We start from the raw sequence: 26,240 nt of genomic DNA, 5'->3' as shown, positions 1-26,240 counted from the left end.
AGGTGAAACCTGCAGCTCCCGGAACTCCCTGAGGCAACAGAAGAACTTAGCTGGGAACATGGAGAAAAGAATTATAAGTGACATGTACATGACATCTTTGCCTGATTAGATTAGGCAGGAAATCCTGAAGAAAAGAATGGATGTGCCCCAGTCAGATGTCAAAAAAAGTTCCTGCAAAGGAGAAACTTACAGGAGCTCAAGGACTCCAGGTGCATACCAGGTGGGCAGGCTGTGTGAGGGGCGTGTGGGCTTAGCCACAGAGCAGGAAGGCCACCGGGGAGTCTTGGCAGACATGGCCCACTGTCACCAAAAACTGTACATTTGGGTCATCTGTAGATATTATAAAGAGCCTCAGTTTCCTCACCTGTAAAATGGGGATAGAGGTTTCAATGAGATGGTATAAGTTAACGCAATGCCTGGCACATACTGTCCAGCCAATGGAAGGTGGCATTGTGTGTTATCATTGCTTCTGAATTTCAAATGCAACAATCTTGCCACCATGTGGGCCTTGCCTGCACACAGCCTGTCCAGCAGCCCTATCAACTGAGCTGCTGACTGCACAAAGCCCAACACTTTTCTTCCACTACATCCTTGCCTCTCCCTGTTCCCAGGTTGTCCCCGTCCCTCTTTCCTCTCCCAGCCATAATGGGCAGCATCTGTTCTTCCATCTCACCAGAGATTCTGTGCCTCCCTGCCTTTGTACCTATGAATTCCTGAAACAGAAATGTGTTTTCTGCCCCACTCCTTTCTGTCACATGTTGTTGGAAGTATCATCATTCAAGGCCCTTCTCTCGGAAGTCTTCCAGGATTGCCTCAGTCAAAATCTATCACCCCTTCCTTGGCACCCACCTGGTACCTTTTCTTATTTCTATCAGCAATTAAGACTCATTATTAGGCCAGGTGTGGAGGTGCACACCTGTAATTCAACATTCTGGGGCTGAGGTGAGAGGATTACTTGAGCCCAAGAGTTTGAGACCAGCCTGGGCAACACAGCAAGACCCCATCTCCACTAAAAATAAAAATATTAGCCAGGACTGGGTGCAGTGGCTCATGCCTGTAATCCCAGCACTTTGGGAGGCCAAGGTGGGTGAATTGCTTAAGTCCAGGAGTTTGAGGCCAGCCTGGGCAACATAGCAAGACCCCACCTCTACCAAAAAATAAAAATATTAGCTGGGTTGGGCATGGTGACACCTGCCTGTAGTTCCAGTTGCAGTCATGCCTGTAATCCCAGCACTTTGTGAGGCCAAGGTGGATGGATTGTTTAAGTCCAGGAGTTTGAGACCAGCCTGGGCAACATGGCAAAACCCTTACACAAAATTAGCCAGGCATGGTGGTACCTGCCTACAGTTCCAGCTACTTGAGAGGCTGAGGTGGGAGGATCGCTTGAGCCCATGAGTTCGAGACCAGCCTGGGCTACCCAGCAAGACCCCATGTCTACTAAAAATAAAAATATTAGCCGGTGTGGTGGCACATGCCTGTAGTCTCAGCTACTCAAGAAGCTGAGTGAGATGGGAGTATCACTGAAGCCCAGGAGGTCAAGGCTGCGGTGAGCTATGATCATGCCACTGCACTCCAGCCTGGGCAACAGAGAGGGACCCTGTCTCAAAGAAAAAAAAAAAGACTCATTATTAATATCATCAGTGAAATCGGAGCTGCCATGAATTGCCATTACAGAAATTCTCAATTAATGCTCTGAACAGCCATGCAGCAGGTATTACTGTTCACCCAGTTTACTGATGAGGAAACTGAGTCACAGAAAGGTGAAGCCACTTGCACAAGGTTACCACTTAGCTGGGAAGTGACAGATGCAGGCTTCAAACCCAGGTCTTTGTGGCTCCAAAGTCCCAGCTCTTCTCCTGATACTCCTGGGAAAGGCAGCTGGAGAGAAAGCAATCTACAGTCCCCATCTCCCAGGGGGTGTGTGGTATAGGCCCTGGAGAGGCAGGGAGAACACACGCATGCACACTCACACACGCACGCACACACACACTCGCATGCACGCGCGCACACACGCACACTCACGCGCGCACACACACAGAGCTTTCCAGCTTCCCACACTAGCACTCTCCTGAATTTCAAAACATCTCCCCTTTGCTGAGTCACCTCTTCCGTCAGCCCCTTCCTGGGAGGAGGCGGAAAATCAATAGCCATTGCCTATCAACTCAGTGATCAAATCAACCAGCATCAGGCCCCCGAGGCCACGGCTGATCATTCCAAAACCCCCAAACCCCATTTCATTACTGTTAAAAGAATATTTCCTTTTAATCACCCCCAAATATTTCTGAAGAGGCAGAGATAAATAAGACTGCCTGGGGAGAGCCAGGCCATACATCTTTGCACCAGTGAAGGTCACACACCGGCCCAGGGAACGAGGCAGTGGCCCTCCCCAGAGCAGGGCCCTGATCCTCAATGTGGCCCCTGAGACAATTCTGGGGATAGCGATGAGCCCGGGTCCCTGGACAGATCAGCCAAGGACCGCTCGTTAGAGGAGAACAGGTTACAAGGCGCAGCTGGGAAAACCTGGCTGGGGGAAACAGAGTGTTTCAGGTAGAACCACCAAGACTCACGCCCCATTCATCCAATATGGGAGCCACGGGGTCCCCTCCCTGCCCCTATCCTTTCTTCAAAAGAAGCATGCACATTCTCTGACGGCCACAGCGGGCTGCGAGCCCCGGTGGCCCCGAAAGGAGTCAAGGTCACCAGGTGGGGCCAATGTGACTCTTGGTGTTCCATGAACTTGCAAGGTGTCTCTGAAGCTCAACGGGCTGCTGTTACCTCCTCTGGTAACCAGGAACGGACTTTATAACCCCTCTTCTGGCCTGGCAGCTCTGAGAACAACCCAGCAATAAAGATTATGGCCAGCAGTCCACATTGCGTGCCAGGTCCCTTCCTTCAACATATTGTGTGAATAATCTCATTTTATAGATGAGGAACCAGAGCCACAGAGAGGTAAAGCAACTTGCCCTGTGTCACACAGCCAGAAGGGGGAAGAACTGGGATTGGAACCAGGGAAGCCTGGCTTCTGAATCAGGCTCTTCCCCTTTTCCCACCTCCCCACCTGGCCAGAATGACTGCCCAAGGCTTTGAAACCCTCTGCAAATGATGGGGTTCAGAAGATAATTCCTGGGCTTCTCTTTGGACTTTGTTAGCCCACAAACCTCCCATGAGGCATCCTGAGATTTGGCTTCTTGATTAAATCCTTAACGCCCCAAATCCATGCATGCATTCGACATGGATACTGTTTTTTATACTATGTAAGGGGGGAAGAAAGAAAGGCAGAAAAAGGAAGCTCTGGCCTATGAAAGACCCTAGTCTACCTAACATGAACTTGGTGCAGCCAGGACATGCTGGAATTAGAAGACATAAAAAAGATGTTTGTGCCCCGAGAGAGAAAATGCAGACAACAATACAGAAAGAGAAGAGGCACTTAATAGTAGCCGTGGCGCTGAGGCAGGACTCAAAGCACAAATAGGTTAGGGTTAGGTAGAAGACAGACATTCCAGGTGGTCAGAACAGCTCGGGCAAATGCATGGATCCAAGTTGGTCTAATCAGGAGGAATCCCGGGACATTTGCTAAAGCCTAGGAAAGAGCTGCTTTCTTTCCCTGGGAGTTGCCAAGGTGGTGAAACAGAGCTAGCCGGGGAGAATCCTGGCTCAGAACAAAGCCCACCCATACAGGGGAAAAGCTGAGCCAGGATCTGAGTAGGATGAGATAACATCATTTGAGCAGCTGGATACAGTCATGCCTGAAGCGAGACACCTTACCCTTTCAGGTCACATGAGTCAATAAAAATCTTCTTTTGTTTAAGTGGACTCCAAATAAGTTTCTCTCAGATAGAACCTTAAGAGTTCTGCCTGTTATAGTAGACAGTGGCCCCAAATCATCCCCAAGTGTGACAAAGTCCCTGAAAAGTCTATTTGAGATTCATGCATCAACCAGTTCTCTTCTTTCACTTGGCCCCAACAGAGAATCTCCTTGCATCCCAGCACTGAGCACAGAAATGTTCATTGAATGAATGAATGAATGAATGAATGAAGTTTCCCTCCCAGTTGATGTACACCTGTCTGTCAAGGTCATATTCACTGCCTCTAACCCATTCCCTGGTCTTCGAGTTGAGAGAGAGCACCTCAGTTTCCTGCCAGCTCCTTTATCTCTGGCCATCACACTCACAGTTAAGTGACTGACTCCAAGGGATGTTCCCAGCACCCAGCAACAACTCTGCAAAGGGATGATGCTTCCATCAGGCGCCCTGTTCATGGGAAACTGCCAGGTCGTTCCTGAACCCAATCGCCTGTTAGCCACAGTGAGCATGGTACACCGCTCGTCCACCCATCAAACAAGCATTGATTGAGCATCTACTATACACCAGACCTTTTGCTCAAAGCATCCAAATGAGTGAGGTCTGGGTCCAGAGGCAAAAATCCATGAAACAGAAGAAGCTTTACCCCCATCCAATAAGACCGTCAAGGTAAGAGGAGTGTCCCCTCTAGGCAGGAAACTTACAAACTTATCTGTTGCTAATAATAATAAAAATAAAGGGTTTTCTCCTTAAAAAAAAAAACCCTTTCTGTAGACATCAAGGCATCCACTTCAAATCTTGTTGGTATCCCCGTTAAACCGGCAAGGAATATCACCTTGCAAAAAGATAAAATAGTAACAATAGTAATAACAATAACAGCTTTTTTTTTTTTGGATCACTTACTATGCAAACTGCCAAGCTAAATGTTTTAGCTACACTGTCTCACTGAACCTTTGCTGCCTGCTACCAAGTGGGTAAACAGAGGCTCAGAGAGGTTAAGGAGCTGCCCTGAGGTCACTCAGCAACTGTAAGAACTAGGACTTCTACACAGATTTGGAAGACTCCAAAATGTCTCCAAGCCTCAGCTTTCTCCCCATAAAATAGGAATAAGGATTTACTTTAAGGGGTTTCTACGAAGACTAGATGAGATCATACACGCAAGCTGTTTCAGCACACGGCCTGGCCCAGGCAGAGGGCCTCACTGAGCGAGCCTGGGTATTTCATCATCAACATGTCCGTGATTTAAGGTTTAATGATTTAAGGTCCGTGATTAATGGTTTAAGGTGGGGTGGGCTCAGGGCACAGTGTGGTGCCAGGCTCAAGAGAAATCTCATGCCACTCTCCTCTCAGCTGTCTGCCACCAATGCTCAGATGTCAGTCGGCTTTGGACAAGTGCACAAAACAGTCTCGGGTGCCCACAGCCACCACAAGCCTGAGCTTGCTAGATCCGCCCTCGGAGGGAGAGCTGCCAGGTGGCTTCCTTGCCGGCTGGCTCCCACCCCTGGCTGCTGCCCGGGGTGATTTAACCTGAGTCCCTGCCTGCCTCGCCAGAGCGCTGGAGGACAGACAGGCACAGCATTTGGCGCGGCCCACCCACGCAGGACACCCACCCCATAACCCACACCACGATGCCTCGGGCATGCCCAGCCAGATGCCTCGCACACAGCAGCTGCCTGACAGCAGCACACAGTGGGCAAGGCTGCAGAAAGAGTGGGTTACACATCGTGTGATTTTAAAAAAAGAGGATATTGTGTGCCGATGGGATGTTTTAATCTGAGTTCAGGCGTTCCAGAAATAACAATAATAGCTCCTGCTCTATAGTACTTACCATAACCTTTTATGTAAAGTAAGAAATTTAACTCTCACAACATCCCCAGGTAGTCAGTACTGTATTTAGCCTGATTTTGCAGGTAAGGAAACTGAGGCACAGATAAAGTGACCTGCCTGATATCACACATAGCTAGGACACACTGAATCAATCTGAGCCACGGAAGTCTGCCATGTTCCAGAAAGACCCCAAGGGAACAAGTAACAGACAGCCCTGAGCCTGGCACTGTTACGACTCTCATTTTACAGGTGGGAAGACTAAAGCTCAGCGAAGCTCAGCAACATGCCCGAGGCCACACGGCATTCGAAGCCAGGCTCCAGATACGCATCTGGCACTGGCACGACCATCTTTTATTCTGCAGAGTACCTGGTTTCTATTTTGTAAGATGTGACTCCCCCTACCCACTCACCCACCCAGCCACCCAGATCTGCAGAGGGCGATACCACAACATGACAAATCCCAGTGAAGGGACAGTGAACCGGACAGGGACAGAGATCAAAAGGAGGTTCCTCTGGCTCTGTGGCTTTGTGGAGAAGCCCGAAAGCCACCAGGTTCCCTGCAAGGCATGGGTTTTCTAGCCTGGAGAAGCGGCTGTAGGGGGTCACACCCTGCAGGTGGCAGTGTGCAGGGCTGCTGTGGTGTGGCCATCTGGGGGACCCTGACAATCTCCAGGGCTGTGGCCAGAGTCCCTTACCAACCAGCTCGGGGCAGCCTTCCTGGAAGGTACATCCCAGAAACCAATCCTGGGGCACCAGCCCCCCCCCGAGGCCAGACTGACCCACTGTCACCCAGGGGTCCTCATCACGAGGGGTGAGTGCACCTTGAAAAAGCGCATTTGTGTCACAGAATCCTTTGATATTTAGAAAGCAACACCCCTTCCAAAAACAAAACACCCATTGTTTTTATAGCCCAAGCTACAGAAGGCAATTCTTGACAAAACCATCTTGGTTGGAAAAGGGTGGGTTAAAAACGGCCACAGCCCTCAGAGGGACCGGGGAGGGTTTTCCAGGCTCTGACTGGAGCTGGGGCTGAGGCAAGAGGCTGGGAGTCTACAGTGACCTCCTTGGTGGCAGGCTGTGCTGCCTAGGGAGGGCTCTGCTGGGGGTCCCCCAAGAAAGATAGAAGTGCCCCACACATGTGCTCACATGCAACACATGCAACATGTGTTCACATACATACTCACACAGGTGTCCAGCACATGAGCACTGCTCACACCCTCCTGTGCAACGTGGGCTCAGTTCACACGCTCTCATATGTAGCACACACATGCAAAATACATGCACACAACTCACTCTGCCACGTGACACCCTCCTCCATGCAAGCTCACATGTTCAAATGCATACAATTCACACACTTGTGTGTGGACACTCATGCTTACACACACACGCATACCCCTCTGACTTGCACACATGGGTGTCTGCGCCCACACAGACCCACCAGTCACACACCCACGTGTCTCCTTAAGATACACACATCCACACAAACAGAAGACACAGAGGGCCAAGACCCACACCCAGCCACACCCATGGCCACCTCCGAAGACACACAGACCCACACACAACTCATGAGTGAACACACAGAGATAGGCAGAGATCCACACTCAATCTCATGCATGGACGGCTCTCACAGCCACCACACACACAGAGAAAGACACATGGAGAGCCACACAGGCCACGCTTACATCGGGCTGGACACACAAAGGGGCACAAGGACACACACAGACACAAGGACACACACACACATACACACAGTCACAGGCTCCTGCTCTCACATCCCCCAAGTCCTCTCAACCCTCCACGTGTCCTCACACTCACCCTGGGCAGCTCCTGCCTCCTCTCCGGAGCCGTCCAAGGCTCCCAGAAGTGTCCAGACACAGCCCTGCTCTGAGGGCCCGTCAGCAGCACCACCGGCAAATAAAAAGCGAATGTGCAAAAATAAAAGCGAAAGGCTGTGATAAAGCCGTTCCCTTCCCACAGGACTCTGAGCTGACGCAGGTTCTGCTCTGCAATAAACATTTTCATTCTAATTTTAAAAGACATTAGCATTACCTCTTTGGCTCTCGATCGAGCCAGACGGTACCTCGCCTCCTAGCTGCCCATCGGCCTCGCTGGGCATGGAGGGGACAGAGGGTCACTCTGCATGATGGGCACTGACCAGGCTGCCTGGGTCTGATTTTACACCATCCGTGCGGGTCCCAGTTTTGGCGTCCGATAAACTCGATAGGTGATCAGAGACACTGGGAGCCCCAAATCTGGCAGAGACATCCCCCAACTTCCCCTGAGACTCTGTCTCACCCTAGCCAGGATCCCTGCAGGTCCAATCCTGTTCTCCCATGTGAGAGCTACACATGAGGAAGGTGGTTTTCAAATGGCAGGTCTGCCCCCAACAAATAGGGGGCCACCCCCACTTCCCCACAACTTGACCTGCCTGCAAACCCGAGTCTCACCCCATACCTCCCAGCAGTGACCCAACCTGGCTTTCCGGGGTTGGCAAGGAATGAAGGAAGAAGAGAAACCACATAACAGTTGAAGAAAGCCGCGAGCTATTTTTATGAGCTCAGAGGCCTAGACCCCAAAATGCAGCACTGCCTCTGGCCTCCAGCCTCAGCGCTTGCCACGCCCTGATCTACTGGAGGTCCCAGGCACTCTGAACACTGATTTGCACAAAGCCCACCTCCGAGCCTTTGGCCAGGCCATTTCCTCCACCTCTGCTGGGGCTGGACCTAGTCGCCCTTCAGGTCTGAGCTTCCAAATCACTTCCTTCCACACTGCTGAGCATTTGGGATCCTGTGTTGAACGGGGCAACCCAGTTCCTGCCTTCACTGAGCATATGATGTATGCGGCCTCCTCCAGGAGGCTTCCTTGGCCTTCCAGGCTATATTGAGCACCTATCCTCACTCCAGAGGCCTCCTGGCTCCTACTCAGGGACAGCTCTTCTCAGGCTGGTTCTATGTGCTGCACTTCTGGCCATCCCCGTCTGGGGACTCCCCGAGGGAAGAAGGCAGTCTGCGGTGCTCCCCCTTTCCCCTGCACCAGGCGTGAGCCCCACGGGCGGCTGCTAACTGCGTGAATAAATGAATACCCAGCTTGTGCCAGCCGAGGCCAAGTCCCTCCAGCGTGGCTTACTGTCTTCCTCCTCTGAACTCACAAAGAGAAAGGGAAACAGGAGACCAAAGTGAGTCCCTGCTAGAGAGAGGCAGGTGACATCAGCTCCCTGCTCCTGTCCGAGCTGCTGTGGGGCTGGGGGCATAGGTCCCCTCTGGCCATTCCCCACGTTAACATGTCACCATATTGTCAACTGGGCCTCCGCAGCCCCCGAGCATCAAGATATGGGATGGAAAGGAAAAATGCCGGCAAGGCAGCTCACAGCAGCCTCGGTGGCCTCCCTCCAGAGATACAAATCTACTTTGAAAGGTCCCTTGCTGGCCCACACCCGGGAAGTCCTGGTGCCAAGGCTGATGACTGCAGCTCCTCCCTGTCTCTCCCACTCATTTTTTTTTTTTTTTTTTTTTGAGATGAAGTCTCGCTCTGTCACCCAGGCTGGAGTGCAGTGGCATGATTTTGGCTCACTGTAACCTCCACCTCCCAGGTTCAAGTGATTTGCCTGCCTCAGCCTCCAGAGCAGCTGGGATTACAGGCATGCGCCACCACGCCCCACTAGCTTTTATATTTTTAGTAGAGACGGGGTTTTGCCACGTTGTCCAGCCTAGTCTCGAACTCCTGACCTCAAGTGATCCACTTGCCAAGGCCTCCCAAGTGTTGGTATTACAGGTGTAAGCCACTGTGCCCAGCCCCTGACTCTGTTCTTACCCCCACAACCCTCCTCTCCATGGTGGCCTGAGACTTCTTTGCAAAAGGTAAGTGGATCCTGTCACTACTGTCCCCAGCTTATGCCCTTCAATGGCTTCCTGTAGCTTTTAGAATTAAACACCCCAAATCCTTACTCTGAGCCTTGGGGAAAAGTCCAAACTCCATGCAGTGGCCTCAGGGCCTTGTCTGATCCGACACCCACGGACCACTCCAAGCTCACCTCTATCCCAGCAAAATGACTCACATGCCCCGGAGCGCGGGTTCTCTGTGCCAATACCCACGCTGTTCTGGGTGCCCAGTGCTGTCCCCCAGGTACAAAATAGCCATCCCGATCCCCTGCCTGCTCGCTGCAGTCTCTTTGCAGATCCTCCCTGGCTCCTGACTCTGAGTGCCTCGCTTGCCGAGCAGGACTCGCTGCTGTGGGAAAATGTCATCTTGTGCAGTCACGGGTGGTCTTCTCACCTCGGTGGCCCCCCCGAGAGAAGAAGCCTATTTTAGTTATCTAGGAGCTCCCCAGATCTGGCCCAGGGTAGGCACATGAATATGTATTAATTATTGCTGCTGCGATTAACATCATTTTAGGCTCCCTCTGCTGCTGGTGCCTTGCTCTAAACTCTCATATTAGTTCGTTGCTAATACATAAAGCCAAAAAGACCGACCCTGGCTCCTCTGCTTCCTCCCACTCCCCGCGCTGCTGTCTGGAGACGGAGGGCTTGGGGACAAGCAGGTGAGCAATGTGTCATTTCCCAAAACACTCCCCAAAACTGAACAGGAAGATGGGGTTCATCACCCCAAGACAGGCATCTGAGTACCTGAGCCCAGAACAACGTGGATTTTCACTCCAAGGCCACACCTGGTGGTCTTAGGTGACACACACTCATTTGAGGGTCTCATGTCACCTTCCTGGGTGTATCTGGAGCAGAGCTCCCATCAGAAGCATAAGAAGGGAACAGGAAGGATGCCCAGTGCAGAACTTTTGGGGGTGCTGGGCTCTGTCTGAGGCGTTGGCAAGGCTCTGCTTTTAGGATTTAATACTTTTTATCTTGACAACAGGGACTCACCCTCTGAAGCCAAGATCTTAGCTGCCCCCCAACTTCTTCTTCTTTTTTTTTTTTTTTTTTTTTTAAGACAGAGCCCTGCTTTGTTGCCCAGGCTGGAGTACAGTGGTATGATCTTGACTCACTGCAACCTCCACCTCCCGGGTTCAAGCAATTCTCTGCCTCAGACTTCCAAGTAGCTGGGATTACAGGTGCCCGCCACCATGCCCGGCTAATTTTTGTATTTTTAGTAGAGATGGAGTTTCACCATGCTGCCCAGGTTGGTCTCTAACTCCTCACCTCAAGTGATCCACCTACCTCGGCCTCCCAAAGTGCTGGGATTACAGCCCACCATCTTCTTCAAGCCAGATCTCCTGAACAATTCCAGCTCCACTCACAAACCCACCCTGTGGCTGAGCTGGCCTTGCTTTCTGGAGGGAAAGAGGAGGCTGGAGGCACTGCTGAGCTGGGAAGCAGGGATGTGAAGCATCAGAGAAGAGGGACAGGACAATGGGAAGGCTATGGGGCCTCAGGCAAGTGACTTTGCCTCTGTGAGCCTCAGTTTCCTCTTCTGGAAAATGGGTATAGTGATAAAAGCTCCCGAGATTCCACATGGGGAGTACCCAGCACAGGGCCTGGCCTCCCACTCTGCTCTGTGGTGGCCATGGGGATGATAATTTGGGTAAACCCAATTGGTTTCTGGGATAGCAAGAAAGGATGTGAGGGGTAGGGGGATAGAACAGCCCGAGGCAGACAAAGAACCTCAGTCCAGGCAGGTAAGGAACTTGAGACCTCCATGGTCTGATTCCCCCTCACCCCCACCAGAGGGCTCCATTTTGTACCCTCTGGGCTGTTGCAAGAATTCGGAGCAGGCTCTGGTGATGATCACTGCTCCGAGCACCAGGCAGCTCTTGGTTCTCCCTGCTGATGGGGGGCTCAGTGGCACACTTAATCCTGGAACTATTACTCATCCACGAGTCACTGGTTGAGCCCCTGGCGCTCCCTCTTGTCCCAGCATCACTACTGACCCTGTCAGCCTCTGAGCCCTCGCTCGAGGAGGCTCAGACTTGCACAAGGCGGCTCGGCTTCAGGGACAGCTCACGGCTCCTGCATGGAGCAGACGTATGAGAGCAACCACCATCTGCAGGGACTCACTCCGGGCCCAGCATTTCCTGACCCTGCATGGCACCCAGCATGTTCCTCCATTCTGGCTTTGAGACATTGAAAGGGGTGACAATGTCTGAAGCAGACAAAATGGAGGCTGTGAGTTTCCCTTATTTCATGGAGAGAAAAAGTAGTGATGGTAGTAATGGTAATATTGATCAACACAATTTTAATATGAACAGCTATAACTCACACACTGAGTCCTCCACCCACACCCTCTCATCCACCCCTCACTGCAGACCTCAAGGAGGGGATGCTACGCTTACTTTACAAATGAGGAAACTGAGACTTAAAATGGTGAAGTCATTTCCCTCCTTACCTCATTAGACCAGGAAATAAAGACTCAGAGAAGGCAGGCCACTTGCCTAAGAACACACAGTGGGAACAGACAGGAATTTGATACCAAGAGTATCTAACCTTCATCCTTTTTTTTTTTTTTTTTTGAGATAGGGTCTCACTCTGTTGCCCAGGCTGGAGTGCAGTGGTACAATCACAGCTCACTACAGTCTCAACCTCCTGGGCTCAGATGATCCTCCCATCTCAGCCTCCCGAGTAGCTGGGACTACAGGCGTGCGCCACCTCACCTAGCTAATTATTGTATTTTTTGTAGAGACGGGGTTTTACCATGTTGCCCAGGCTGGCCTTGAACCCCTGAGCTCAAGACTGCCTCTGTCTCCCAAAGTTCTAGGATTACAGGCATGAGCCACTGTGTCCGGCCACCCTCATGCTCTTAACCACAGCCGTTCCCACCCCAGGAAAACACATGGCTAGTCATTCAGCAAACAGTGTTAAGAGATGCTGTGGGGTATCTGGTGCTAGGCAGACTGAGGTGAAGTCCCTGGGTGCTTGCAGCTGACCCTCTAAACAGGGGGAGACAGACACTGAAGGCTGCATTACTCCCAAGGTGATGACAGCCAGGTAGCGGGCCAGGGGACAATTCCGTAACCAAGCCAGTCTACCTTCTTCCAGAGATCAAGAGAGCCTCCCTGGTTAAATAAGACAGCCTCCAGGCGGCACAAAACTTCCGGCCCAATGAGCAAGACAGACATGCATTGAACAGTATCACATAAATCACTTCTATTGCTTAAAAGGTGGATGCACCAGCTGCGGTGGCTCAGGCCTGTCATCTCAGCACTTTGGGAGACTGAGATGGAAAGATCACTTGGGCCCAGGAGTAGGAGACCAGCCTGGGCAAATGGTGAGACCTCCATCTCCCCCCAGCCCAAAAAAATTAGCCAGACATGGTGGCACACGCCTGTAGTCCCAGATACTGGGGAGGCTGAGGTGGGAGGATGCCTTGAGCCTAAGGGGTTGAGGCTGCAGTGAGCTGGGATTGCACCACTGCTCTTAGCCTGGGAAACTGAGTAAGACCCTGTCTCGAAGAAAAAAGGTGGATGCTGCCAAAGGCTAGGCGCTGTTGCAACTGGGGCACAGGGGGAAGACACAGGTCTCTGACCCCAGTCCCCAAGCTAAGGTAATAGCAGAAGTTACTTACCTGGCAGGAAAACCAGGCTCCCAGCACGATCTTTGCCTCCCTCTGCCCGCTCCTGGTCCCCGTCCACTTCTCCTGCCCTTCCGCCACAATGAGGTGGCCAGGGCTGCTCACACTGGGCCCAGCCGCAGGCTCTGTTCCCCTCCTTCATGCGGCTCTCGGAGAGATCGATTCCGCCACGGGAACGGCCAGGATAATTTTTGCTTAGCTTCAAATACCTGGTTCTCATGAATTCCTCTGCCAGAAGGTTATAAAGCTTCCTCTAAAACGTGGGGGAAAGATTAAGCCTGCTTATGGTTAATACACTGTCCTCTGTCCGTCAAACTGCCTGTCTGCTATTGAAAGTTCACTATTAGATACTTATTTAAACAGCCTCGAAAGGCTTCCGAAGAAAGTGCAGTTATGCATTTTTCCCCTCCTTGCTGGCGCGAACGACTATAGATAAACATCAATTGGCTCCTGCGGATCACAGTCACAGTAAATAAATTTTTCAGGAAGCTTGAGATCCGCACAAAGACTCAGCCAAGCTCCCATTTCACACAACATCAATGTTTGGCCTCCAAGAAATAAAAGCTCTAAGGTGTCCGTCGCCAGGGCAAAATTATCAATTGTCAAGTCACTTTTAAAAGAAAAAGAAGATAGAGGCTTTCAGGGAGCCATTTCATCCTGCAGCTTAAAATAAAAGGAAGAGCGACAGGCACTTCACCCACAAACTAACCACTAGGACTTCCCCCTAAAAGCTCAGGTGTTCATCGCCCCCCTCAAATTTCTGGCCCCAGCCCTGCTGCCCCGGGTGAGCTGAAGCAGTCAGTTCAGCTGGGAGCAGCCAGTTCCGGCTGAGTTCAGTGACTTCAGTGACTCAGGCGTTGGGTTATTTTTACTTTCTCAAAGTGGGTTTTTTTCCCCACTACTTTTAGAAGTGGCAGACGAGGCTTGTCTATTATAAAATATTTGTTGCAAATACACGCACTCACTTGCTCACCGCCCCACACACAGTTCTCATCTGTGTAAAAATCTCAAGTCACCATGGTGTGAGGGGCAGGAGATGCAAAAGCTAGGACACCCTCCTTGGCGAGCCGGGGTTTATGTAACACTCAGCACAGTTCTGCTGCAGTGGGGGTCATCTAAGCTGGAAACCTGAAACAGGTGTCGTTTCCCAGATGGGGAAACTGAGGTACAGGGGAGCCTGAGGAAGGGAGATGTGGAGGCAGATGTACCTGCATTTGAATCTCAGCTCTACTACGTTCCCACTGCATGGCCTTGGGCAGGAAACTTAAATCTGTTGGAGCCTGGCCAGGTACAGTAGCTCACGCCTGCAGTCCCAGCACTTTGGGAGGCCAAGGCAGGTAGATCTCTTGAGCCCAGGAATTCGAGACCAGCCTGGGCAATATGGCGAAAACTTGTCTCTACAAAAAATACAAAAGTTAGCTGAGCTTGTTGGCAGGCACCTGTGGTCCCAGCTACTGGGGAGGCTGAAGTGGGGAGGATCATTTGAGCCTGGGAGGCAGAGGCTATAGTAAGCCATGATGGGGCCACTGCACTCCAGCCTGGGTGACATAGCGAGACCCTTTCTCAAAAAAAAAAAAAAAAAAAAAAAATCTGCCAGAGCTTTGGTTCGCTTATCTGGAAAATAAATATGGATTACAGCTGTCCCTTCCTCACAGAGTCACTGCAAAGATTAGCCTCTGCCATTCCTATTTGCCTGCTTTATTATTAAAGGTATTAGACCCTCCTAGCCAATTGCTGGCAGGACCAGGACTGGATGTGAGAAAGGAACACTGTTCTTCGAGGCAGCAGATCCAGCCCTGATTCCAGGCCTGTCACTTTTGCTTACGGCTCCTCTTCCAGTCCCAGATTCTTTGTCCAAATAATGAGACCTTGGACTAGTCAGTGTCTAGCATTAAAACCCATAGTGATGTCTTCCCAACAGCCTCATTGGGAAGGTACTATTATTATGCCCAATTTACAGAGATGAAAATTGAGGCTCTGGGAAAGGCAAGCTGTCGGGAAAGGCCAATAGCCTAGACCTCAGCTCAGCCTGCTCAGAAGCCTCTGCTCCTCCTGCCTGACCACACAGCCCCGTTTGCAGCCAAGACTTCAAGTCTCAGTGTTTCATTCAGAGACACATCTGGGACTAACATCTGGAGCCCTTCTTCCTGCCTGCAGATGGGGGAGCCATTCCCACACCTTCTCTCTTCTTCCCTACAGAACTCCTAACAAAGGTCAGCGTGAAAAGGACACCCTTGCTCTCAACGTTTTCTAAAGATGCTGGCATTTGGTTGAATTGTGGTCCCCTAAAATTCACATCATCTTGAACCTCAGAATGTGACCTTATTTGGAAATAAGATAAGGTCAGAAAGAAACTTAAATCTGTTGGAGCTTGGCCGGGTGCAGTGGCTATGCCTGCGGTCCCAGCGCTTTGGGAGGCCAAGGCGGGTGGATTTAATCAGTTATGTTAAGATGAGAGCATATCGGATTAGGGTGGGCCCTAAATCTAGCGACCCTCGTCCTTATAAGGAGAGACAGGTGCAAAGATAAGACAGTCATGTGGCGACAGAGGCATGATCGGAGTGATGTGGCCACAAGCCAGGGAGTGTCAGGCAGGGCTGGCAGCCACCAGAAGCTGGGGGAGGTGAGGAAGGACTCTCTTCTGGAGTCTGGAGAGGGAGCACAGCCCTGCAGACACCTTGATCTTGGACTTCTGGCTCCAGAACCATGAGAGGACACATTTCTACTGTTTTAAGTCCCTTTAGTTGGTGGTAATTTGTTCCAAGGGTCCTCAGAAAGGAATACAGTGTTCTTCTATAAAAAGTGCATAGAACCCCAGGTGACAATTATCTGGGCTTTGGGAAGGTTCCAGGCTGAGTGGGGTGAAAAACTGAGGTGGGTCCCATCAGTTGGGCAACCGGGATAAGGTAGCCCAATACTGCACCCCTGCATGGCCTGATCTCTGTTCTTAGGGGTCTGCACAGGGAAGGGTGAAGGCTGCCTGGTTGTACTTGACCTCAGCCAATGGTGACCCCAGCTGTGTCTTCTCCAGGCCTTTGTGAAAAGGGCACGGCTGAGTCAGGAAAACCACCCTGGCAGCTTTGGGGCTGCGGATCTCACTTCCCTCCGCAAACAGGAACAACGAGGCCAACCTCCTGGGGCCAAGTCCAAGACAGTCTTTTATCCAGTCCACGGCGCCTGCTCGCCTGGCCCTGGCTGGAGTGGGAACACTGACTCCTTCAGCCACCTTTTGGGTGAGTCCAATGAGTGACCCCTTACATGGATATGCACACAGATGTGCAAACTGAGGCCGAGAGTGACTGAAGTTCCTGGCTCAAGGTCCCATGTAGTGAGGACGCGGCGCAGCCGGGCACAGACTCACTCTGTCAGATTTCACTCCCCCGTGGCCTTAACCCCGAAGATCAAGGAGAAACACACAGGGAGCCTCGGCACACAGTAGGTGCTCCATCAATGCTGGCTTGTGCTTGCTTAGAACCTGCTGTTTGGTGATGGCATTGTTTCTCAGTGCCTCTCCTGAGATGAGGAGACCTCAAACCGGTTTTTACAATTAAAAAAAAAAGAAAGAGAGAGAGAGAGAGAAGTGGCATCTCTGTTCAGCTGATGGGCTGGTGGCACATTTGAAAACCCACTGGACAAAATAATGGAGCTTGTATCTCTAACACCAGGGGCCTCTGGGTGAGGTTTGGGATGTTTTCGCAGTTCACTGCAAGGCGTGGGCTCACGGAGGATATCATTTGACCCTCACCCAGAAAAAGGATGCCGAGAGATGGGGAGGTGCAAATCACCTGTTTTACAGAGATCAAAGAATAGAGTAGTAAACTGATCACAGGCCAGGCACGGTGGCTCACACCTGTGATCTCAACACTTTGGGAAGCTGAGGAGGGTGAATCACTTGAGGCCAGGAGTTTGAGACCAGCCTGGCCGGGGTTTAGTGAAACCCCGTCTCTACTAAAAATACAAAAAATTAGCCAGGCATGGTGGCGCATGCCTGTAATCCCAGCTACTCAGGAGGCTGAGGCAGGAGAATCGCTTGAACCCAGGAGGTGGAGATTGCAGTGAGCCGAGATCATGCCACCGCACTCCAGAGCTAGAGATTCCACTTCAAAAACAAAGAAGAGGTAAAGGGATTGCCCCTTTCGGGCCAGCCCAGAACCCAAAACAGAAACCTTGCTCACCTGAGATGCTCCCTCATCTGGCCCCACAGAGAGCTCCGTCAGCTTGGCACTGACAAATGTCCCTAACTGGTCACTCCTATCCAAGCCCATTCCCACAACTCTGCTCCAGGACCAGGGATCGCTCACCAAGATGCTGCAGCTGCCTCCTCCCTGGCCTCCCTGCCTCTGCTTGGAGCTCACCTCTGCTCCCCTCCACTCCACATGATGGCCAGAGGCACCTTCCTCACATGAAGCCCACCTGCATCACTCCTCTGCCCCAAACCCTCCATGGCTCCCATCACCCTCAAAATGTAGTCCAAACTCCTTATCTGCCCATGAACCCCCTGAAAGGCCTCCAGCCTGCTTTGTGCTGTTTTAACCGAAGAGGAGACACAGGGCCACAGTGACTAGGTTCTGTTTTTTGCCTGTTTAATGCTCAAGCATGAATGCTCTGGTTACAGTTCCCCAAAAGCACCCGCACTCTCTGACCTCTGAGCCTTTGTACCTGCTGTTCCCTCTCTCTGGAATGCCTTTCCCTCTACTTCCTCCCATTAACCTAGGAATGCCCCGTCATCTTTCAGCTCTCAGCTTCGATGCTGCCTCCTGCAGAGGGCTTTCCAGGCCCTCTGGGTGGCCCCTATTGCAGCACATGCTGCCCTGCTCAGGAAACCAACCTCCAAGCAGAACTTGGGTCCAGGAGAGCACTGCAGGGCCTGGAGGGGTAACATCAGGGAGGGTAATTCAGGGGGAGGCTTTGCTCCTCTCAGCTCAGAGCCCTGGGCCTCAGGGCAGACAGACCGGGATTCCAAATTACAGGCCTCAGATGCTGCCAGCATTTTTTGTCCCCTACAGTGTGTTATCGAATATGTTTTCTTATTTAATCCCCATTACTCCCCCCATTTCTCAGATGGGGAAACTGAGGCTTGAAGAGAAATCAGTTGCCTAAGGCCACAGTTTGGTGATCTACAGAGCAAAGACTCGATGCCAGCACTGCTGGCCTTGGCCTCCAGGGCTGGTGCCCTTGATCACTGTCACTGGGCAGAAGATGCTCTGAGAACAGCAACTGCACAGGACAAAGCAAAGTGACTGATCATTACCACAGGATGCAGGAGCTGGGGAAGACTGCATCTCCACTTGGAATATCCTGCAGGTCGCTTTGCCCCGTGCCTCAGTCTCCCCACCTGTAAAATGTCATAACACCACCCAACACTGCACACCACTGCCCCTGGATAAGGCAAAGGAAGTAGAGTGGGAAGGAGGTCATAACTCCTGAGGTCAGCAGGTCACTCAGGAGCAGGCAGGTGGAAAACCCAAGGTGACTCTCCGCCGCCTCTCCCCACTGCAGAGCTGTCAGCCTCATCAGAGGGGTGTACCCCGGCACCCAGCTGCCCGGTCGGACCTCTCATGTCCATGCATGACAGGTGAGCTTCATGGCTCAGCTCATTGCTCAAACCACAGGCACTCAGAGTTGCACGTCTAGAGGAAAGTACTAAGGGCTCAGGGCCTGACACTCCCAGGTGTGCGTCCCATCTCTACCATTTGCCAGCTGTGTGTCTTCAGACAAGTCCCTTAAATTCTCTGAGCCTTTTCCTTCTCTGAAAAATGGTGACATCTCCATCTACTCCACAGGGCTGCTACGAAGACTCGAGTTAAAGCGTCACATCATAGGGATTCAGCCCGCTGCATTTTGAATAATTAATGAAGTGCTTTCAGTCCTTTACTTTTTTTTTTAATTGAACTTTTCATTTTGAGATAATTGTCGATTCACAGGCAGAAAGAATACAGAGAGGCCGGGCGTGGTGACTCCCACGCCTGGAATCCCAGTGCTTTGGGAGGCCGAGAAGGGAGGATTGCTTGAGGTCAGGGGTTTGAGAAAGAATACAGGGCGATCTCTTGCCCCTTTCATCCAATTTCCCCCAAGGGTCACAATTTACAACACAGAGCAGGACCAGGATACTGACACTGATACAGTCAAGCTACAGAGCATTTCATCACCCCCAGGCCTTCATGCTGCCCTTTGATAAGCATGCCTATTTTCCTCCCTGGCCCCGTTCCCACTCCATTCCCTGTTCCCCAAACTTGTCTTTTCAGGAATGCTACGTAAGTGGAATCCTTCAGTATGTAATCCCTTTTGAAATGGCCTTTTTTCCCTCCGCACGATTCCCTCAAGCTTTATCCAGGTCATTAGCGTATTACTAGCTCGTTCCTTTTCATTGCTGAGTAGTGCTCCATGGTGTGGGGGTGCCACAGTTGAACCACTGGCCTGGTGAAGGACATCTGGGGTGTTCCCACTTTTTGGCTACTCATGAATAAAGCTGCTGAGAACATTTGTGTGCAGGTTTTGGGGTAAACTTCAGTTTTCAGTGCCCTAGGATATAGTCCTTCATTTTTAAACCCCTAAGGGCATATAATTTCATTCATTCAACAGATATCCATCACAACCTACTATGTGCAGGGGCTGTTTTAGGCACTGAGGAGATAGCACACAAAGGCAGACAAAGCTTCTGTCCTCTTGGATGATACAAAACAAAATGACTGAACAAACAACTTATGGCTAAGTTGACTCTATAGCCACACACAGAAATGAAAAGCATTCTCTGATTAATGATCAGATTAGTAGCTGCTCCAGTGAGCCAGGTTAAGTGCAAAGCACTAGGGTGTGTTTTCTCAAGGAACAGTATTACCTGCTAGTTAAACATGCATGGCATCAAGATGAAGCCACCAGTAGCAGGCTAGAAAAGTGACTTCTTCTTCATAGCATTTTCTTTCTTTCTTTCCCTCTTTTTTTTTTTTTTTTTTTTTTTTTTTTTTTGAGATAGAGTCCCACTCTGTTGCCCAGACTGGAGTGCAATGGTGTGATCTTGGCTTACTGCAACCTCCGGCTCCCAGGTTCAAGCAATTTTCCTGTCTCAGCCTCCCAAGTAGCTGGGATTACAGGTGCCCGCCACCATGCCCGGCTAATTTTTTTTTTTTTTTTTTGTATTTTTGGTAGAGACAGGGTTTCACCATGTTGGCCAGGCTGGTCACGAACTCCGACCTCAAGTGATCCGCCTGCCTCGGCCTCCCAGAATGCTGGGCTTGCAGGTGTAAGCCACTGTGCCCAGCCCACAGCATTTTCTTTAGTAAGTCCCTTGTTACGGTAGAATAACTTACGATGTCCATTCCCATTTCATAGGCTGTAAAAAGTATATCACTTGACAGTTTGAATAGCAATGGGTAACATTTCTTGAGTGCCATGTTTGGCACCATTCTCAGATTTTTACACATGTCATCATTTTTTTTTAGTGATGGGGGTTTCGCCGCTATGTTGCTCAGGCTAGCTTTGAACTCCTAGGCTCAAGTGATCCTCTTGCCTCAGCCTCCCAAGTAGCTGGGACACCAGGAATGCACCACTGCACCCAGCTGTGCCTCATCACTTTTAATCCTCATAAACCAAAAATCATTCCCTGAGATAACTGCTCCATCAGCCCCATTTTAAAGAAGAGGAAACTGAGGTTCCAGGATGCTAAACAAGTGGTCAAAGGGTATATGGCTGGGAATGGCAGAGCCAGGATTTAAACCTTTGGAGATAGAGTCAATTTGATGTCCTAAAAGAGGAGCCTTCTTCCTCTCCCTGTCTGCACCCAGTTCTACACCCAGGTCTGTGATGTTAAGTGTCTTTCTCTCACAGGCACTGCACACCTCAGTAAAGACCCTGGATAGCAATTGTTTCTAAGATAAATTGGACAGTTCCTCATTAACTATGAAAGGCCTAAATGCTGATCACCTCAATCAATATGTTCTAAGCTCTCATCATTAGAAAAAGAAATAATCAGGTCAGCCAAACCTGATTCTTTTGATGAAAATGTTTCCTTCTTTGATGCACCCCAGGCTACACAGTTCCAGTTGCCTGTGAACTAAGTACTTTCTCCATCAGTGACACAATCTTCATCTTAAGTTCTGAACTCACATCCATTGCTCTGGGATACTACCATGATATAATAGAAATATTTATCCGCTGAAGTGGCCAATGTCTTTAGCAGGAGCAGACAGCATGCTCTTTCTTGCTGACAGGTTGGTAGCTGGTGGGGGTAATTACATACTGCCACTGTGTTGCTTCAAAGTTAACTAGAAGGAACCAGGAAGTATGCTCCTGGATCAGGCCTGGCACAAGGTAGGAGCCTCTAGCTTCTCCATCAGCTACATCTGCTCCGGATCCCTGATCTCACACCATTCAGGGCATTTCCCAAACCAATAATAAGTACAGAAAAGTCTCTCCACCAGCATTCACTGATGTAACAACAACATGTCAAGTATCTGCCCTGTGTAAGCCCTTGCTAGAAGGTGGGGAGATGGCAGGGGATGAGGTCTTTCTGAACTTACACTCCAATGAGGGAGACAGATTCCAAACTCAAAGAAACAACCCAATACCCAATTACAACTGGAAACAAATGCTGGGAAGGGAACCAAGTAGTGCTGATATAAGAATAAAGGGGAAAGATGTGCTGTGGCAAAAATGGTCCCGGAACACTTCTCTAGAGGAGACGGGAACCGAAGGAATCAGCCAGGGAGAGCATTCTGGGCAGAGGGACAGCATGTGCAAAGTTCTGGAGGCACAAGTAAACTGATTAGAGGATTTCAGAGGCCAAAAGTATTTACAGAATTCCTTTGACCTTATCTCCTTCCACTCTCCCCTTCACTCACTCATCCCATCCCCACTGGTTTCCAGGATGTTCCTCAACCCTTCTGAACACATTCCCACATCAGGGAATGCCTGGAACACCCTTCCCAACCCTCCCCCAGATCTCCACATGACCTGCTCAGATGCATGCTTGTAAATGGTTACAACGGGCTCTCTGAGGAGTAAGCCCTGATTTGTGGCATCTGCCAATTTCCATGGGGTAAATACTTCCACCTTGGCTGATTTCAAGCTGCCCATGGAATGTCACTGAATGAGGGGCTGGGAGAGACACACACAGTCAGCTCTCAGGAGCCAGTACGAGCCAACTCCAGCACACCACAGCACCTCCATCCCCATCCTCTATCCTACTTTCCTTTCCTTCACCATTTTTATCATCGTGATGTTCATTTATTTTTTTTTCTTTGCCACCTGTCTCCCCAGACTAGAAGGTCAGCTCCACAGCGGCAGTGAATGTTGCCTGCTCTGTCACAGTGCATGGAACAATGCCTGGCACATAGTAGATGCTCAATAAATACCAAGATAATAAAAGAATGATGAGAAGGTCCATGTGGCTCCATTGTGGTGAGAAGAGGAAGAATGGGAGAAGAGGGGCTGAGGTTACTCCAATCCCCTGCACCCCGCAGCAGCCTCTCCAGAAGGTGGGCACCTCGGAGCCCAAGTGACAGCAGGTACAGTGGCCTGTCTGCCAGCCCACCCGCCAGGTGGCCTCTCATTATACAGCGCTGTCACTGCCGCAAAGCTTTCACAGCCACTCTCATACCATTTTGCTTTTAAAATAGAAGTTTCCTGTGAACCTGCAAATAATTCATCGCTGTGAGTCCTTAAAACGTTCACAGGTATTTAAAATGCTATATAATCAAGTTCGCAGAAATATAAAGTGTAAGCGTTAAAATACTTTAATGTTCTAATTAAAACAGGCCACTTATGCCCCAGCCCTGATTCCTGTTTACTATTTCCGTAATAGCCAGTGGCTTGTTCTAGGGGGAAAAAAAAAAAAAAAAAAAAAAAAAAAAAAGATTCTTTTTAAATTGGCCTTGAAAAAACAAAGAAGAACAAAAGAGGACAAAGCTAAAGTTTGCTTTCTCCAGCGGTGCACTGAGGAACTGAAAATCACACTTTCTAGATATTCATAGGTTGCCAACTGCTAAAGCAGGGGACAGGGGATATCTGGGGTCCCTCCACCTCCTCCCCTGGAAACAGATGGTACTTGGGCAGGAATGGGAGGAAAGGGCAGGCGCTGAAATCCTTTATGTCTCAGAGCTCAGAGAATGCCCACCAGCCCAGGCCCCACTAACCACTCCACTCCTGCTGATTCAGTCTTCACCGCTGTAGGCCAGGAGAAAAATCGTATCTATTTGTAAGGTGTAAGACAAGTCAGGGCTCTATCCGCCTCTGGTCTCTGACAAGCACAGCCGTGATGCCTCTGCATATGCTGTTCCCTCACACTTCCCCATGCACACTTCTATTCATCCTTCCGTCCTCGGCTCCAGTGTTCACCTCCTCAGGGAAGCCCTTCCCGACTACTCCCACCCTGGAACTCGATAAGATGGCCCTGCTGTCTACTCTCACTGCCCTATCTGCTAAGGGCTGGTTTGTTGTTCTTCCCCCATCAAAGTGACCTTGAACAATCATATTCTCTGGGTCAAAAGCAGGCTGCCCTGTGGATGGCAGCCCCTGACCAGTTGCCTGGCCTTTCTCCCAATCTCCCTGCCAGTCCCAAGGTTCATGACTACAAACTCCCGTGCTTCCCTCTCAGAGCTCTCAGCGCCACCTGTCATCTTCTATTACCTGTGAGTTTGCTTGGTGGGCGTCCCCTCCACTGGGCTGTATTCTCCATGGAATTCGAGACATAGCAAGTTCTCACTAAACAACACAGAAAGCAGCCTCTTAACACCCTCCTAAACCTCAGTCCTCTTTTGCCTAAGTGACTTATATCTGGCTCATTCATTCATTCATTCATTCGGCAACACCACAGACCCATTTTATGTTGAGCCCTGGATGGTATCCCAAGATGCATTGACTCTGGGGTCCTCCTGCTCCACTCACCCCAAAGGACTCCTCTTCCCTTCCCATCTGTCCCTGGTCCCATCAACCCATCAGGCCCTGGACCTTGGACCCCGGTCCCAGGCTCCAACATCTGTCTCCTTCATGGTCTTCTTGGCCTGCTAATCCCTGGCCTTCTAATCCTTTTTCTGGAAGGCCTCTCACACCCACACTATCTTTCCCCTGTCCTGCCCCAGTTCTTGGTGACCTCGATGGTCACCCGGTTGGTGGTTGCTCTCTGGCTGGTCACCCTGCTCATCTCTCTCCTAAGCTGGTACCATGGTTTTTGGCTGAGGGTGATCATGACCCCCAGTGGACATTCAGCAATATCTGGAGACATTTTTGGTTGGTACAACGTAGCAGGGGAGGCAACTGCCACTTAGAAGGCAGTGGCTAGAAAGGCTGCTAAGCACCCTACAAGGCACAGGGCAGCTCCTACCACGAAACAGCCCCCAATGTCAACAGTGTGGAGTCGAGAAACTCTGTGATAGAAGACTTTCTAACACAGCTCGGAACACATCCCCCTCCTGCTCAAATGTCCTCCATGGCTCCCCATGGCCCACCAAGGTACCCAGCAACCCCTCTTCTGACACCCAGGCTCCTGCAATCTGCCAGCCTAACTTCCACATTGCCCACCCTTCCTAGACGAGCCAAACCGGCCTGCTCAGGGCCCCCAGGGTGTGGCCATGCCTTCCCCTCTCCGAGCTTTTGCTCATGCTCTGCTCTAGGGCACCTGCCTCCTCCACCTCCCGATGAGTCTTCCAGGTTTCAGGGCTGGTTTCAAAGCTGTGTCCTCTCTCCCAGCTCCCTGGTTGGTCTAACCACTCTCTTTCCTCTGTCCCTACACCCTGGGCTTTAATATCCCGGGGCGACCTGCCACTCCAGTCCGACCTGTTTGTTGATTTTCTCAGACATTTTCGGACACTTGCCCAGCATGGCCCTTGGCACACAGTAGGCATTCAAGAGGTGTGAAATTAATTCAAATCCCTCTTCCCACTAAAGTTGCAAATTCAGAAAACTCCTGGAATCAAACCAATGCAGGCTGCCAGCCTTTTATTTGGACTGACTCTAATTCCTTTACAAATATCATATTCCTTCCAATATATTGTGATTTTCCACTTTCTCCCTTCTCTCGCACTCTCTCCCGCTCATCTCTGCTGGATGAAGAAGCTGGAATTGCTCTGTCCACAACATGAGCAGATACAACACAGAGATGCCTCAAAACACCTGCTGTCCCCAAACAGACATCCCCAGCCTTCCCAGGGACATTCCTGTCCTTTTGTAGAAGGTTGATTTAAAACAGCAAAATAATACATTCTGCATGCTGAAAACCTAAAATCCTCCTTAAGAAAGCCAAACACGAAAATTGCCTATAATCTCCACCACCCCAAGGAAGAGCAAAACAGGCGTCTGCGTCATTCCTCTCAGGGGTAAGGGAGCCGGGGCATTTATACGCCAACTTCTGAGATGGGAGGGCTGCACCCCGGGGGTTATGGCCTCAATACTTCTGGCCTGCCCTCTCTCAGGCAAAGTGGTCTTACAGTTTTGGAAAAAAACAGAGATGCAGTCACCAGCAGGCAGAAGCTCGTGGAAGACACTAAAAGGTTCAAGGGGAACAGAACAGCACCTGCTCATCTTCTGCCCTATCTCAGGCTACACAGTGGACAGAGGCTGGTCACCGCCGCAGCACCAATTCCCACTGCATCCAGAAATCACCCCTTATTCTCATTTGGGGGTCCCCTCCTCACCCCCTCCTAACCCCTCCCAATTGTCATGAACATCTGTCATGCTTTATGGCCACTCAGAATCAGAATCTCCTTCCTATGGGTGGAGAAGCCCCTCCTTACATGAGTCTTGGTGGGGGCTGAGTCGGTTTCTGTTGTTTGCAATTAAGAGTCCTGGGTGAGGGCCGGGCGCGGTGACTCACGTCTGTAATCCCAGCACTCTGGGAGACTGAGGTGGGTGGATCACGAGGTCCAGAGATCGAGACCATCCCAGCTAACACAGTGAATCCCTGTCTATACTAAAAATACAAAAATTAGCTGGCGTGGTGGCGGGTGCCTGTGGTCCCAGCTACTCAGGAGGCTGAGGCAGGAGAATGGTGTGAACCCGGGAGGCAGAGCTTGCAGTGAGCCGAGATCGTACCACTGCACTCCAGCCTGGGCGACAGAGTGACACTCCGACTGAAAAAAAAAAAAAAATAAATAAAAAAAAAAAAAGAGT

General features: G+C 50.6%; 1 protein-coding gene across 12 annotated transcripts in view; it reads right to left on the bottom strand.

Annotated features, from left to right (window-relative positions):
• The window catches only part of CUX2 (cut like homeobox 2), a 322,157-nt gene that overhangs the window by 248,330 nt on the left and 47,587 nt on the right, over positions 1–26,240 (bottom strand). For 2 of the 12 annotated variants that reach the window (XM_015152798.3, XM_077955001.1), the window contains exon 1: positions 7,443–7,556. The exons of the other annotated variants lie outside the window; for them this stretch is intronic. The gene's annotated coding sequence lies outside the window, so the exon portion shown is untranslated. Of the gene's footprint in view, positions 1–7,442; positions 7,557–26,240 lie in introns of those variants that run through there. 12 annotated transcript variants of the gene reach the window in all.

Source organism: Macaca mulatta, chromosome 11 (assembly GCF_049350105.2).
Source record: "Macaca mulatta isolate MMU2019108-1 chromosome 11, T2T-MMU8v2.0, whole genome shotgun sequence".
Classification (NCBI taxonomy): domain Eukaryota; kingdom Metazoa; phylum Chordata; class Mammalia; order Primates; family Cercopithecidae; genus Macaca; species Macaca mulatta.
The sequence above is the reverse complement of the archived record's forward strand: the minus strand, read 5'-3'. Positions and strand labels throughout refer to the sequence as shown.